General features: G+C 36.8%; 1 pseudogene; it reads left to right on the top strand.

Annotated features, from left to right (window-relative positions):
- Nucleotides 1-4,989: 4,989 nt before the first annotated feature.
- Nucleotides 4,990-8,988, top strand: LOC125817318 (uncharacterized; annotated as a pseudogene).
- Nucleotides 8,989-12,522: the final 3,534 nt, after the last annotated feature.

The following is a 12,522-nucleotide window of genomic DNA, read 5'->3' as shown; positions in this document are numbered from 1 at the left end:
GCAAGCCGGTTCTCAGACCAGTCACGGGCCGGGACGGGCCGACCCGGTTCCCCTGCCAGGCCTAGTCATTCTCATACATTGTGAATTTCCAAAATTAATACTCGATCTCTCTGTTTTTCTTTTAGTTGTCATATTGCGATTTTCAATGATCAATTTTACTACTCCCTTCGTTCAACAATACTTGTCCACTGTGTTAAAAATAGATGTCTAATAATACTTGTCCACTTTATGAAATCCATGGATAATTTTACACTTAGTTCATAATTTACCCTTATAATTAATTATAGTCATTTTCCTATTATATTTTTCAAGACATTGTATTTATTATATTCAAAGGGTGATATAATATAATTACACTTCTACTTATAGTTTCTTAAGGGATGGGTCAAGTCAATAGTGGCTAACTATTGTTGGACAGAGGAAAGGAAGTATTTTTCAAAATTAAATTAGAAAAATCCTATAAGTTGAACTTTTATATTAAATATAATAAAAATACTCCATAGCTTAGAATGTTAATCAAATTTCTATTATTTGAATAAAAAAATTGTAACAGCTAAAAAAGAAGAAGAGAATAGAAAGAGAAAAATAATATATATATATATATATATAGTATTCCATGTTCAAGCCAGTAAACTAAGAAATTAAAATATTTAAAAACATAATATTCGAGATCACAAAATTCATTGTGTATCTTTAAAATATTGTAATCTCCTCAATATATCTGAGTTGTTGAATTACTTTTTCTCAAATAAAATGAATATATTTTACTTATTATATTATATTATATTATATTATTAGCCTTATTTAGAATTGGGAGTTTGAGAAGACGAACAGGGACAAAAATGTAAGTGGGAGTTAATGGGACTAACACAACATCAAATAGATGTACCAAAGGTAATACAAATTGTACTGTATTGGGGCCCACTTTATTAAACAAGTACTACTCCCCACTCATATCACAAAGACACATGTACTATGTAGGGAGTTGGGAAGGACCAACAAGGACAAATCTGTAATTTTCTTAAGCTTACCCCACTCATATCACAAAGACACGTGTACTATGTATAACACATAGATGCTTTTTACATTATCTATGGATTGATCCATTTTCCCCTTATAGTCTCATTAAATTTCTCTTAATTTTTGAGTAAATATCTCAAAAGGTCATCCAACTTTGAAAAATTATATTGTAAAATTATTCAACTTTGTTTTATATCAATAAAATCACTCAACTTTGAATATTTCTTTTATAAAATAACTCGATCAAACTTACCATAAAGATTATTCTACAAGATAAAATCATTATTTTTTAAAATATATTTATGAGAAACTTCTTAAAATATTTAAAAGTCATGAAAAAGTTAAAAACAATTGGCATGAATTTTGAACTTTTTAGTAAATTTGTGCATACAGCATACCTATGGTGGCTTAAGTTCCATTGGGAAAAATTTCAGATGAGGTCTTCCATTTTGCGAACCATTTTTTCTTAAAGCTGGGACAAAAAATAGATCAATGAAAAGAAATAGGGATATATCACGAAAAACACGTGTTTCATAGATGAAGTTTAATCATTTTATTTGTACCTAAATCTCTATAAACATTTCTAGAATTGGTAGACACATTAATCTTACGTTTTAAATGAGATATTATTCCGTAAAAATCGTATAAGTAGATCATACAATGCCGCCTTCAGTTACAAAGCTTAGATAAGATTGAAAGGGAAGGCAAAAATAGATCAAGTAAATCATATTTTTATTCATAGTATTTGAGCTCTGTATTAATACTTTTTGAGATAAATATTAACATTTGGACATAATAAATAATATTAATTAAACTATACTAAGAAAAGCTAATAAAGATATTGTCCTTTCTGTTGTAGCATTTTGAAGCTCGTTGATAAAGTCATTACTTATTTTTTTTTAAAACATATTGCTTTAAACTACAAAGCTTTGCCTAACATGATTTTGAAATGCCAAGTCGATTGCAAACATAAGATTTCTTATGTCTTTTTTAGTCTCAAAACTTGTGGCCTAAACTAAATTGCTAAGAGAGGATTACTCCAATTTGTAACAATGCACTAATTTAAGAAAGTCAGAGGTTTTATATCATTTAGTGATTTTAGCATGCAACAAGGAAAGGCATGATCCATACAAGCTTATTATGACTTTCTAAGTCAAAATACTATGAAATTTATTCAATTTGAATATTGCTTTCAACTGGACTAGAACAATATTGAGCATAATATATTACATATTTGAATCAAAATCTAGATGCCCAAAAAATGAAGTTCAATTTTAATTTGTGGTTATCAAATTTTGAGTAGTTTCCTTCTTTTATATACTCGAGTGAATGGAGTGACTTTCTTCTTTTATATATTCAAGAATTTCACTGGGTGTATCCACTACAACAAAAATAATTTTTAGCGGCAATAAATATTGACATTAATAAAGAGTGCTAAAGTCTTTACCGGCATTAGTTAAGTGCTATTAGAACCAATGTCATTAAAGGCTTTAGGGACATATACAAAGAGTGTTAATTGCCGCTAAAAATACATATTTAACTGCAATTAAAAATTAATTTTTACTAATGATTATTTTTGATGTAGTGATTTCAAGTATGGTCATTTGATTACTGTCCATTTAGAAGATGCGTTTGATTAGAATACGAAAAAAAATTATGAACAAAATTTGGAAAGGTAAGTAACACAATTATGTTCTACAAAAAAAAATATGTTCACTTTATAGCCTATGCTTCTCATTGGATCTTGTAAAATTAGTTACTTAATATTGTTCTATGATTGAATTGATTTATAAATTTCTATGAGCTCACTCCTATCTGCAAAAATCAAAGAAACTCTTCCAACATAACTTTCAATAGATTAGCTCATTGTTGACACTTTCTATTACAAAACACATTTCTTTCCTTTGATAGTACCTTTAATCACAAGGTTTACAACACTTTTGTAACTGTCAGAAGTCCTTATACTCCACCTTTGTTGACAGGTAGCTCTAGGTTTGAAATTGGACAGACAGCTCCCATCTAATAAGACACGAAGCAATGTGTACACCAAGGAAATCAAAGAGCAATACAAAAGTTTGAACACATGTAAAATCAAAGTTGCATCACTCCTTACAATTACTAGATGAAAAAAATATTTAGGCTACAAATGATATGTATATGCTATATGTATTTAATTTTATGGTGGTTTTATTTTATTATAATGGAGTCCGGATAACTCCGGATTTGATAAAATTATGAATAGAAATCATACATTTCTCGGTAGTGCGATAACTAAAGCAATATACTGAAAGGGTCGTGATATTATAGAGTTAATATCTCAAAAGGTCACCCAACTTTTAGAATTTATCTAGAAAAGTCATTGAACTTTGTTTTGTATCAATAAAATCACTAAACTTAGACATTTCTATGAATAAAACCACTCAATTAAAATTTTTATTAAATAAAATATTGGCATAGTAAAATAAATTACTTGTATATTTTTATATCAGGTAAACACGGACTCACAAATAAATAAAATTTCATAAAACTTATTAAAATTTTTTGGACAGACTTAATCACGGAAACAAATATTTTATGATACTGTTATAAAGTTTATGTCTTGATTTAATAAACAAATAAAAAAAAATTCTTAGTGAAACATATTTTGGTATTACTGTAATACCATAATATTTAGTTTGCTCCTTAATAAAAAAAATGAGTACAAGTACTTCAGCAAAACAACAAATTAAATCCAAAACAGGAAGAAAAACAATAAACAAATGTCAAAATAGAACAGGTAAGTATTATTACTAATTAATTTCTTCAGCGTGTAATTTATATAGATGTTTCTTGCTATATATAATAGGTAAAGATCTTACTTTTCCTTCGTAATTCCACTGTTTTCTAACGTTAGATTTGTTTAAGCTTGAATAAATTAATTTTCAAAATTGTTGATGAATAAGTTTTGAAATTTAAAATTGTGTTTGGACATACATTTTAGTTTTTTTTTAAAAAAAGTTTTGTGTGAGGAATACATTTTAGGCAGTTGTTGAGGCCCCAGCTAGGGGTAGGGGTAGAGCCCGAGCTAGAGGTCGTGCTCGTGGAACGACACTAGGCAGAGGTCGTGGCCGTGGAGCAGCACCGGTTAGAGGTCGTACTAGAGAGGCCTCTCCTGAGCCTCAGATTGATGACAGAGAGGACCAGGTTCCTCCAGAGCCTGCAGTCACACCTTTGCTTCAGGATACATTATTGAGGGTGTTAAGTGTGCTTGAGAGCTTTACTCAGGGTAGTGGTGCAGCCGCCACACCACAAGACTCTCAGACTAGAGTGGGGGCTCAGACCCAAGAGCAACAGGAAGCTCCAGTTATTCAGGATGCGGTGGGGCAGCCACCAAAGGATCCTGAGGTTGAGAATGATCTTGCACCAGCAGTTGGGGGTCAAGGTGCACCATTGGTTGTTCTGACAGAGGATGAGCAGTGTAGGTATGAAAAATTTCGAAAGATGGACCCACCTCAGTTTCAGGGTGGGAAGAGTGAGGATGCTCATGAGTTTCTAACTACATGCCGAGAGTTACTAGAGGTTGTTGGATTAGCTGAGTCACATGGGGTTCGATATGCTACACTCCAGCTTCGTGGGCCAGCGAGAGAGTGGTGGAGAACTTATTCGGGGGATTTGCCAGTTGGATCTCCTCCAGTGACTTGGGAGAGGTTTTCCAGTGCCTTTCATGACCGTTTTATCCCTTGGAGCACGAGAGAGGAGAGTCGTTTGAGGTTTGAGAATCTGAGACAGGACAGCTTATTAGTTACAGAGTATGAGGCCCGTTTTTGCCAGTTGTCTAGGCATGCTATGGCCATTATTCCAGACGAGACAGAGAGGATCCGTAGATTCGTGAGGGGGTTGACTTTCTCTATCAGATCAGCTGTGTTTAGAGCATCTAGAGAGGGAGCTTCCTTCCAGTCCATTGTGAGTGCCGCTAAAGAGGCGGAATTGATGGAGAGAGAAGAGTTTGGGGACCCTAAGAGAGTCCGTACATCAGGTCAGTTTCATGGTGTTTCATCTGGAGGTAGGGGATCACACAGAGGAAGTGGTTCCTTTCAGCAGCGAGGACCCATCCATGCATCTATGCCGACATCTGAGGGTGGTCAGATACCTCGGGGTTCTTATAGCGTGGGTTACGGTTCACAGCAACGACCTATGGGGCGAGGCAATTATAGTGGGTTTTCAGGGTCTGCACAGCAGTTCCCGGGACAGAGATTTTGCTTTTCTTGTGGAGATCCCGATCACCTGATGCGACAGTGTTCTTTCCAGAGGGGTTGTGGAGGGTCCCAACCTAATTCTTCATTTCAGGCTAGACCACCGGTACCACAAGGTAGAGGCCGAGGCAGAGTTTAGTCAGGTAGAGGCGGTAGAGCTTCTAGTAGTGGTTCTGCAGCTCAGCAAAGTGGGGGTAGAGTTACCACCCAAGCTGGAGGTGGCCGAGGGGGCCACGATTATGCTTTTCCGGGGAGACCCGCAGCGGAGACTTCTGATGCTGTTATTACAGGTATCATCCCAGTATGCCATCGATCTGCGTCTGTATTGTTTGATCCAGGGTCTACATTCTCTTATGTGTCCACCTATTTTGCTGCTGAATTTGATATGATATGTGATAGCATGACTGTACCTATTCGTGTTTCTACACCCGTGGGTGAACCCTTAGTGGTGGATCGAGTGTATCGATCTTGTCTTGTTTCTCTAGCGGGGTATGACACTTGGGTAGATTTAATCATTCTGGGGATGGTAGACTTTGATGTTATCTTGGGTATGAATTGGCTTTCTCCTTATCATGCTGTCCTTGATTGTAATGCTAAGACTGTGACTTTAGCAATGCCTGGTGTTCCGAGGGTTGAGTGGAAGGGTGCTAATGGCTCTTATCCTAGCAAGGTCATTTCTTTTATCCGTGCTCAGAAATTGGTGGAGAGAGGGTGTTTGTCTTACTTAGCTTTTATTCGGGACACCAGTGTTGAACCACCTTCCATGGATTCTATTCCCGTGGTTCAGGAGTTTCTCGATGTATTCCCTTCTGATCTTCCAGGTGTTCCTCCCGATAGGGATATTGATTTTGCTATTGATTTGGAGCCGGGCACTAAGCCCATTTCTATTCCTCCCTACCGTATGGCTCCAGCAGAGTTGAAAGAGTTGAAGGATCAATTGCAGGACTTATTGAGTAAGGGGTTTATTCGCCCTAGTGTGTCACCTTGGGGTGCCCCTGTGTTGTTTGTGAAGAAGAAGGATGGGACTATGAGGATGTGTATTGATTACAGACAGTTAAACAAGGTAACAGTGAAAAATAAGTATCCTCTTCCGCGTATTGATGACTTGTTTGATCAGCTACAGGGGGCATCTTTGTTCTCTAAGATTGATTTGAGGTCTGGGTATCATCAGTTGAAGATTAGGGCATCAGATATCCCTAAGACAGCTTTTCGAACTCGGTATGGGCATTATGAGTTCTTAGTGATGTCCTTTGGGTTGACTAATGCCCCTGCAGCTTTTATGGAGTTGATGAACGGGGTGTTTCGACCATACATTGATTCTTTTGTGATTGTCTTCATCGATGACATTTTGGTTTACTCCAGGACCAAGGATGACCATGTCCGACACTTGAGAATTGTACTTCAGAGATTGAGGAAAGAGAAGTTGTATGCCAAGTTCTCAAAGTATGAGTTCTGGCTTAATTCTGTGGCATTCTTGGGACACGTGGTGTCCAAGGAGGGTATTAGAGTAGATCCGGCCAAGATTGAGGCAGTTAGAGGCTGGACGCGACCTACTTCTCCTACCGAGATTAGGAGTTTTGTAGGATTGGCAGGTTATTATCGACGATTTGTTCAGAGTTTCTCTACTATTGCAGCTCCATTGACTAGATTGACTCGACAGGGTGTGGGTTTCCAGTGGTCTGATGAGTGTGAGGAGAGTTTTCAAAAGCTCAAGACTTTGCTGACTTCGGCTCCTGTGTTGACTCTACCTGAGGAGGGCATGGACTTTACTGTGTATTGTGATGCTTCAGGAGTCGGTTTGGGTGGTGTATTGATGCAGAAGGGGAATGTGATTGCTTATGCTTCTAGGCAGTTGAAGACCCATGATAAGAACTACCCTACTCATGATTTAGAGTTGGCAGCTGTGGTATTTGTACTTAAGTTATGGCGTCATTATTTGTATGGGGTGCATTGCGAGATCTTCACTGATCATCAGAGTCTTCAGTATATCTTCAGTCAGAGGGATCTGAACTTAAGACAACGTAGATGGCTTGAGTTGCTAAAGGACTATGATGTGACCATTCTATATCATCCGGGAAAGGCAAATGTTGTGGCCGATGCTTTGAGTAGGAAGACTCCTAGCATGGGGAGTCTTGTAGCACTTAGTATTGAGGAGAGACCATTGGCTAAAGATGTTCAGATGTTAGCTAACAGACTTGTCCGATTGCAGATCTCAGAGGAGAGTGATGGGATGATTGCTTTTATTGAGGCTCGGTCTTCTTTAGTCGAGCAGATCCGTGCGCACCAGTTTGATGATGAGAAGTTATGTCTCATTCGAGACAGAGTATTAAGAGGGGAAGCCAATGAGGCTGTCCTTGATTCTGACGGTGTCTTGAGGATCGGAGGCAGGATTTGTGTGCCCAAGACGGGCGAGTTGACTAGACTGATTCTTGAAGAGGCCCATTGTTCCCGATATTCTATCCATCCGGGAGCAGCGAAGATGTATCATGATCTGAGTCAGCATTACTGGTGGTGTGGGATGAAGAGAGATATTTCAGACTTTGTTTCTAGGTGTTTGACTTGCCAACAGGTCAAGTGTGAGCACCAGCGTCCTGGGGGTGTATCTCAGAGGATGCCTATTCCTACTTGGAAGTGGGAGCGGATCACTATGGACTTTGTTGTGGGTTTGCCTACCACAGTGGGTGGTTATGACTCCATTTGGGTGGTTGTTGACAGGCTGACCAAGTCTGCCCACTTCATTCCGGTTCGGGTGAAATATACGGCAGAGAAGTTAGCCGAGCTATATATCAGTTAGATTGTGCGACTACATGGGGTTCCTGTTTCTACTATATCAGATCGAGGTTCACTATTTACTTCTCACTTCTGGAAGGCATTACAACATGGTTTGGGTACTCAGCTAGATATGAGTACAGCCTTTCACCCTCAGACAGATGGTCAGTCCGAGAGGACGATTCAGGTGTTGGAGGACATGCTCCGAGCATGTGTGATCGATTTTGGTGCTAGATGGGATCGACATTTACCCTTAGCAGAGTTTGCCTACAATAACAGTTATCACTCTAGTATTCAGATGGCCCCATTTGAGGCGTTGTATGGCAGACGATGTAGGTCTCCGATCGGTTGGTTTGATTCAGCGGAGATGGACTCTTTCGATACTGACTTGCTTAGAGATGCTATGGAGCAAGTCCGTAGGATTCAGTATAGACTGTTGACAGCCCAAAGTCGACAGAAGAGTTATGCAGACCGGAGAGTTAGAGCCTTAGTGTTTATGGAGGGCGATCATGTTTGGCTTAGAGTGTCACCTATTAAGGGTGTGATGAGGTTCGGCAAGAAGGGCAAGCTTAGCCCTAGATTCATTGGACCTTTTGAGATTTTGAGTCGAGTGGGAGAGGTGGCCTATAAGTTGGCCTTGCCACCTAGTTTGTCGGCAGTTCATCCTGTTTTCCATGTCTCTATGCTTCGGAAGTATATTCCGGATGAGTCACATGTGCTTTCACTCGATTCAGTGGAGTTGGGTCCAGACTTGACATTTGAAGAGGAACCTATAGCTATATTGGATAGGCAGGTTCAAAAGCTTAGAACCAAGGAGATTGCTTCAGTGAAGGTGCAATGGAAGCACCGATCAGTGGGAGAGGCAACTTGGGAGACAGAGTCTAATATGCGTGCCAGATATCCTCAGCTTTTTTAAGCTTCAGGTACTTTCTTTCACCTTATGTTCGAGGACGAACATGATTTTTAGTGGTGGATAATGTAATGACCCGGATTGTCATTTTTAGAAATTTACATAAAATTACCGTTTTTACCCCTCTCAATAGTTGACTCGAGTAATTTTTGATTAGTCGGTGAAGTTGATTTGGAAATTTTGAACTATTCGTTTAACTTAAGTTAATTAATCGATAGTTAATGGGTTAAAGTGATCATTTATTAAAGACTCTATACCACTTGACCATGGGTTAAAATGAATTAAATTATTTGGGGTTTAATATTTGAGTCATAACTGAAAAAGGAAAAGAAGAAAAGGGCGTAGGGTTTCGGCATCGTGAGTTTTGATCTGCTTCAGGTACTGCATCAAGTGCTCTGCATGCTCTTCATTAATTTCTACATATGTGTATGTGTGGAAATAATATTAAATTAGGTAGGAAAGGGATGATTGTTTTATAAGTTTGTAGATAAGATAGGTGCAGTGTATTATTTTGTTTTACTCTTAATTCTTTACCAATTATGGATTGGTATTAATGGAGTGATGATTGGGCAATGATTCTTTTTTTAGAATTTAATCTTTAGGAATTAAGAATGGCGTATACAGTGTGTTAATGTAAGTTGATTATGTTGTGCGGTACCGAGTGTAAGTGTATTTGTATTATCGTATTATGAATCAATTTTTAATATATTAGTTGGGTGATTTGATTATAGATAAGTTGATGTGTATTGCTAAACATTGAAAAAGATAAAAGACAAAATATTTGTCATAAATGGAAGGATAAGGTGAATGGAAATTGGTAGTTGTTCAACGTGGGTCTTGGAAAAAAATTGTGTGACTAACTTTAATAAAAAGTTGATAGGTAATGATTGCTACACTATGTGTGGTTAGCAATTAGGAATTTGAATTGGAGATACAGTGATGACATATGTATTCTTAGGTACAGAGGTGGTGTTCTTTTCGTGGATGATTGGTAATTTGGCTTAATTTTTTATGTTATTATCACATTGTATATTTAATTTTGATATATTAAAATAGGTAATTAAACATTAGGTATATCGTATTTTTGTGAATGTCATTAGATTTACGATAATTGAAGGAATTGGAAGAATTGACAAGTTAATGGGCATCAAGACTTGGGAACTTAATTATAAATTTGGGTAAACTTTTGGGTCTAGGCTAAACCTATAGTGACATGAGTGTTGTTAGTTTCGGAATCTTATTGTGACTATGTACTTGAATAGATTGCATTGATTTGGAAGCTCAACGAAAAGGGAAGGCTCAAGTTCCAGAGTGATTGTTCGATTATTTGAGGCAAGTGGATTTCTAAACCCTTGTTAAGCGTATGGAATTCGTGTATTTCCTTGTGGTGTATGTTTGGGAGTAATGTGATCAATTGTTTGTGTAATGTGTTGAGAATTGTTTGAAAGACTTGTTGCATCATCGTTGAAGTTGTGATTTGTGCAATGTTATGAAAATGGTCATCTCCTTATTATTTGTGTGAACATGTCATTTGCATTGTTCTGAGACGTGGTTGTGACAAGTGTTATGTGCATTGAGAAAGAATAAGAAATTAAGGAGGATGTACCATTTCGAGGGACGTATCGCGCGCCGCGATGGATACTATATTTCGAGGGACGTGTCGCGCGCCGCGACTGATATTATATTTCGAGGGACGTATCACGCGCCGCGATGGATGCATGGACAGATATGTCCCCCATGGGTCCCGGACTGAGAGACAGCGGGTGTGTATCATTAGGTCAGACATGCATCACTATACTTGACATTGCATTTCATTGCATTGCACATTTTTATTATTGATGAACTTGATCTTGTGTGTTGCTGATCTTGTGAGTGCCTTTCTGTGAAATTTGTTATTGAGAATATATGATCTGTTAGAGTGTTGTTGTTGAGCTGTATGCTTTGTAAACTGTGAATTGTTAGGTTGGGTTGGTTTTATGCAGGTTGTAGCTATGGAGGTTAGGATGGGGTGTAAGGAGTACCCGTATTCTGTACCCTTAGCTTGTGTTTAGAGGTTTGCTTGTTGAGTACCGTGTGGTTTGGTACTCACCCCTTGCTTCTACAATCTTTTGTAGGTTACGAGCCCGGATCTTCGTGATACCTTCCATTCTCTTCGTTTCCGAGGCTTTCTGTGGAGATCCAGAGGTAGCTGTTTGTCATCTCAGCGAACCTCCTTACTCCTGTTTATGATTTTGTTTTTACTTGAAAGACAACATCATTTGAGACTTGCGTATTTTATTTCAATTCTAGTATTTACATTAGAGGCTTGTGCACGTGACAACCAGGTTTTGGGGATTTAATTAAGTTGACTTGTTTTCGTAATAGTAATTGTTATTGAACTTTGCTTTATTTCCGCACTTTATAGAAATGATTGGGTTTTAGGCTGACTTGTCTTGGTGGGATACGACGAGTGCCATCACATCCATTTTTGGGTCGTGACATGAAAAGTTCTTAATGAGATTTCTTTAATTTTAGTTATTTGTGGGATTTATATTTATATGATATAAAAATAATAATTGTTTTGCTATGTCAATACTTTTTTTAGTGATAAATTTGATTGAGTGATTTTATTGATAGAAATGTCTAAGTTTAGTGATTTTAATGATACAAAACAAAGTTTAATGACTTTACTAGATAAATTTTGAAAGTTGAGTGACCTTTTGAGATATTAACTCGAAACTATATTTATAGATTCTGTCAATTAAAAATTATTTCTGATGTATTGCGATTATTATGAGATAAGACGTGTTGTGAGAGTTCTTTAACAATGCGAATTTTTATATGCTTTACATGATATATCTATTTCAGTAGCCTTTATGTATTAACTTTTTTTTCTTGTCAATTACTACTACCACCTTCATTTTATCCCTTTATGACAAAAGGTTATACATTAAATAAAATTTAAGATTTCAGAATACATAAATTGTTGGGCTTCGTGCCCCGTGCGATGCACGGGCCTCCCTACTAGTACTTATTTATAAGAGGGAGTTTAGGTGCTCAAGCAGGCCGCAGGTCAACATGCCTGCTTGAGCACCTTTAGGGTATTCTTGTAAAAAAAAATATTTTTCCATTTTAATTTGTTTGTCTTATTTCTTAATTTTTTTATATATTTATATATTACGTAAAAAAAATACTATAAATTATGATAATTGACAATTTAAAATATTTTTAAAAAAAACTTATAAAATATTTGATTGATTCTTGAAATTAATCTATCGGTCTCACATAAAATGAGACAAATTCTACTTATTTATAAGAGGGAGTTTAGGTGCTCAAGCAGGCCGCATGTCAACATGCCTGCTTGAGCACCTTTAGGGCATTTCTGTAAAAAAAATAATATGATTTTTTCCATTTCAATTTGTTTGTCTTATTTCTTAATTTTTATATATATTTATATATTACGTAAAAAATTTTTTTATAAATTATGATAATTGACAATTTAAAATATTTTTAAAAAGCATATAAAATATTTGATTGATTCTTGAAATTAATCTATTGGTGTCACATAAAATGAGACAAAAGAAGTACCATGTATTATTCAATTTGGAAATT

The sequence above is a fragment of the Solanum verrucosum genome, unplaced genomic scaffold, assembly GCF_900185275.1.
Source record: "Solanum verrucosum unplaced genomic scaffold, falcon-dt-bn FXZP01000122.1, whole genome shotgun sequence".
In the NCBI taxonomy this organism is placed as follows: domain Eukaryota; kingdom Viridiplantae; phylum Streptophyta; class Magnoliopsida; order Solanales; family Solanaceae; genus Solanum; species Solanum verrucosum.
The sequence above is the reverse complement of the archived record's forward strand: the minus strand, read 5'-3'. Positions and strand labels throughout refer to the sequence as shown.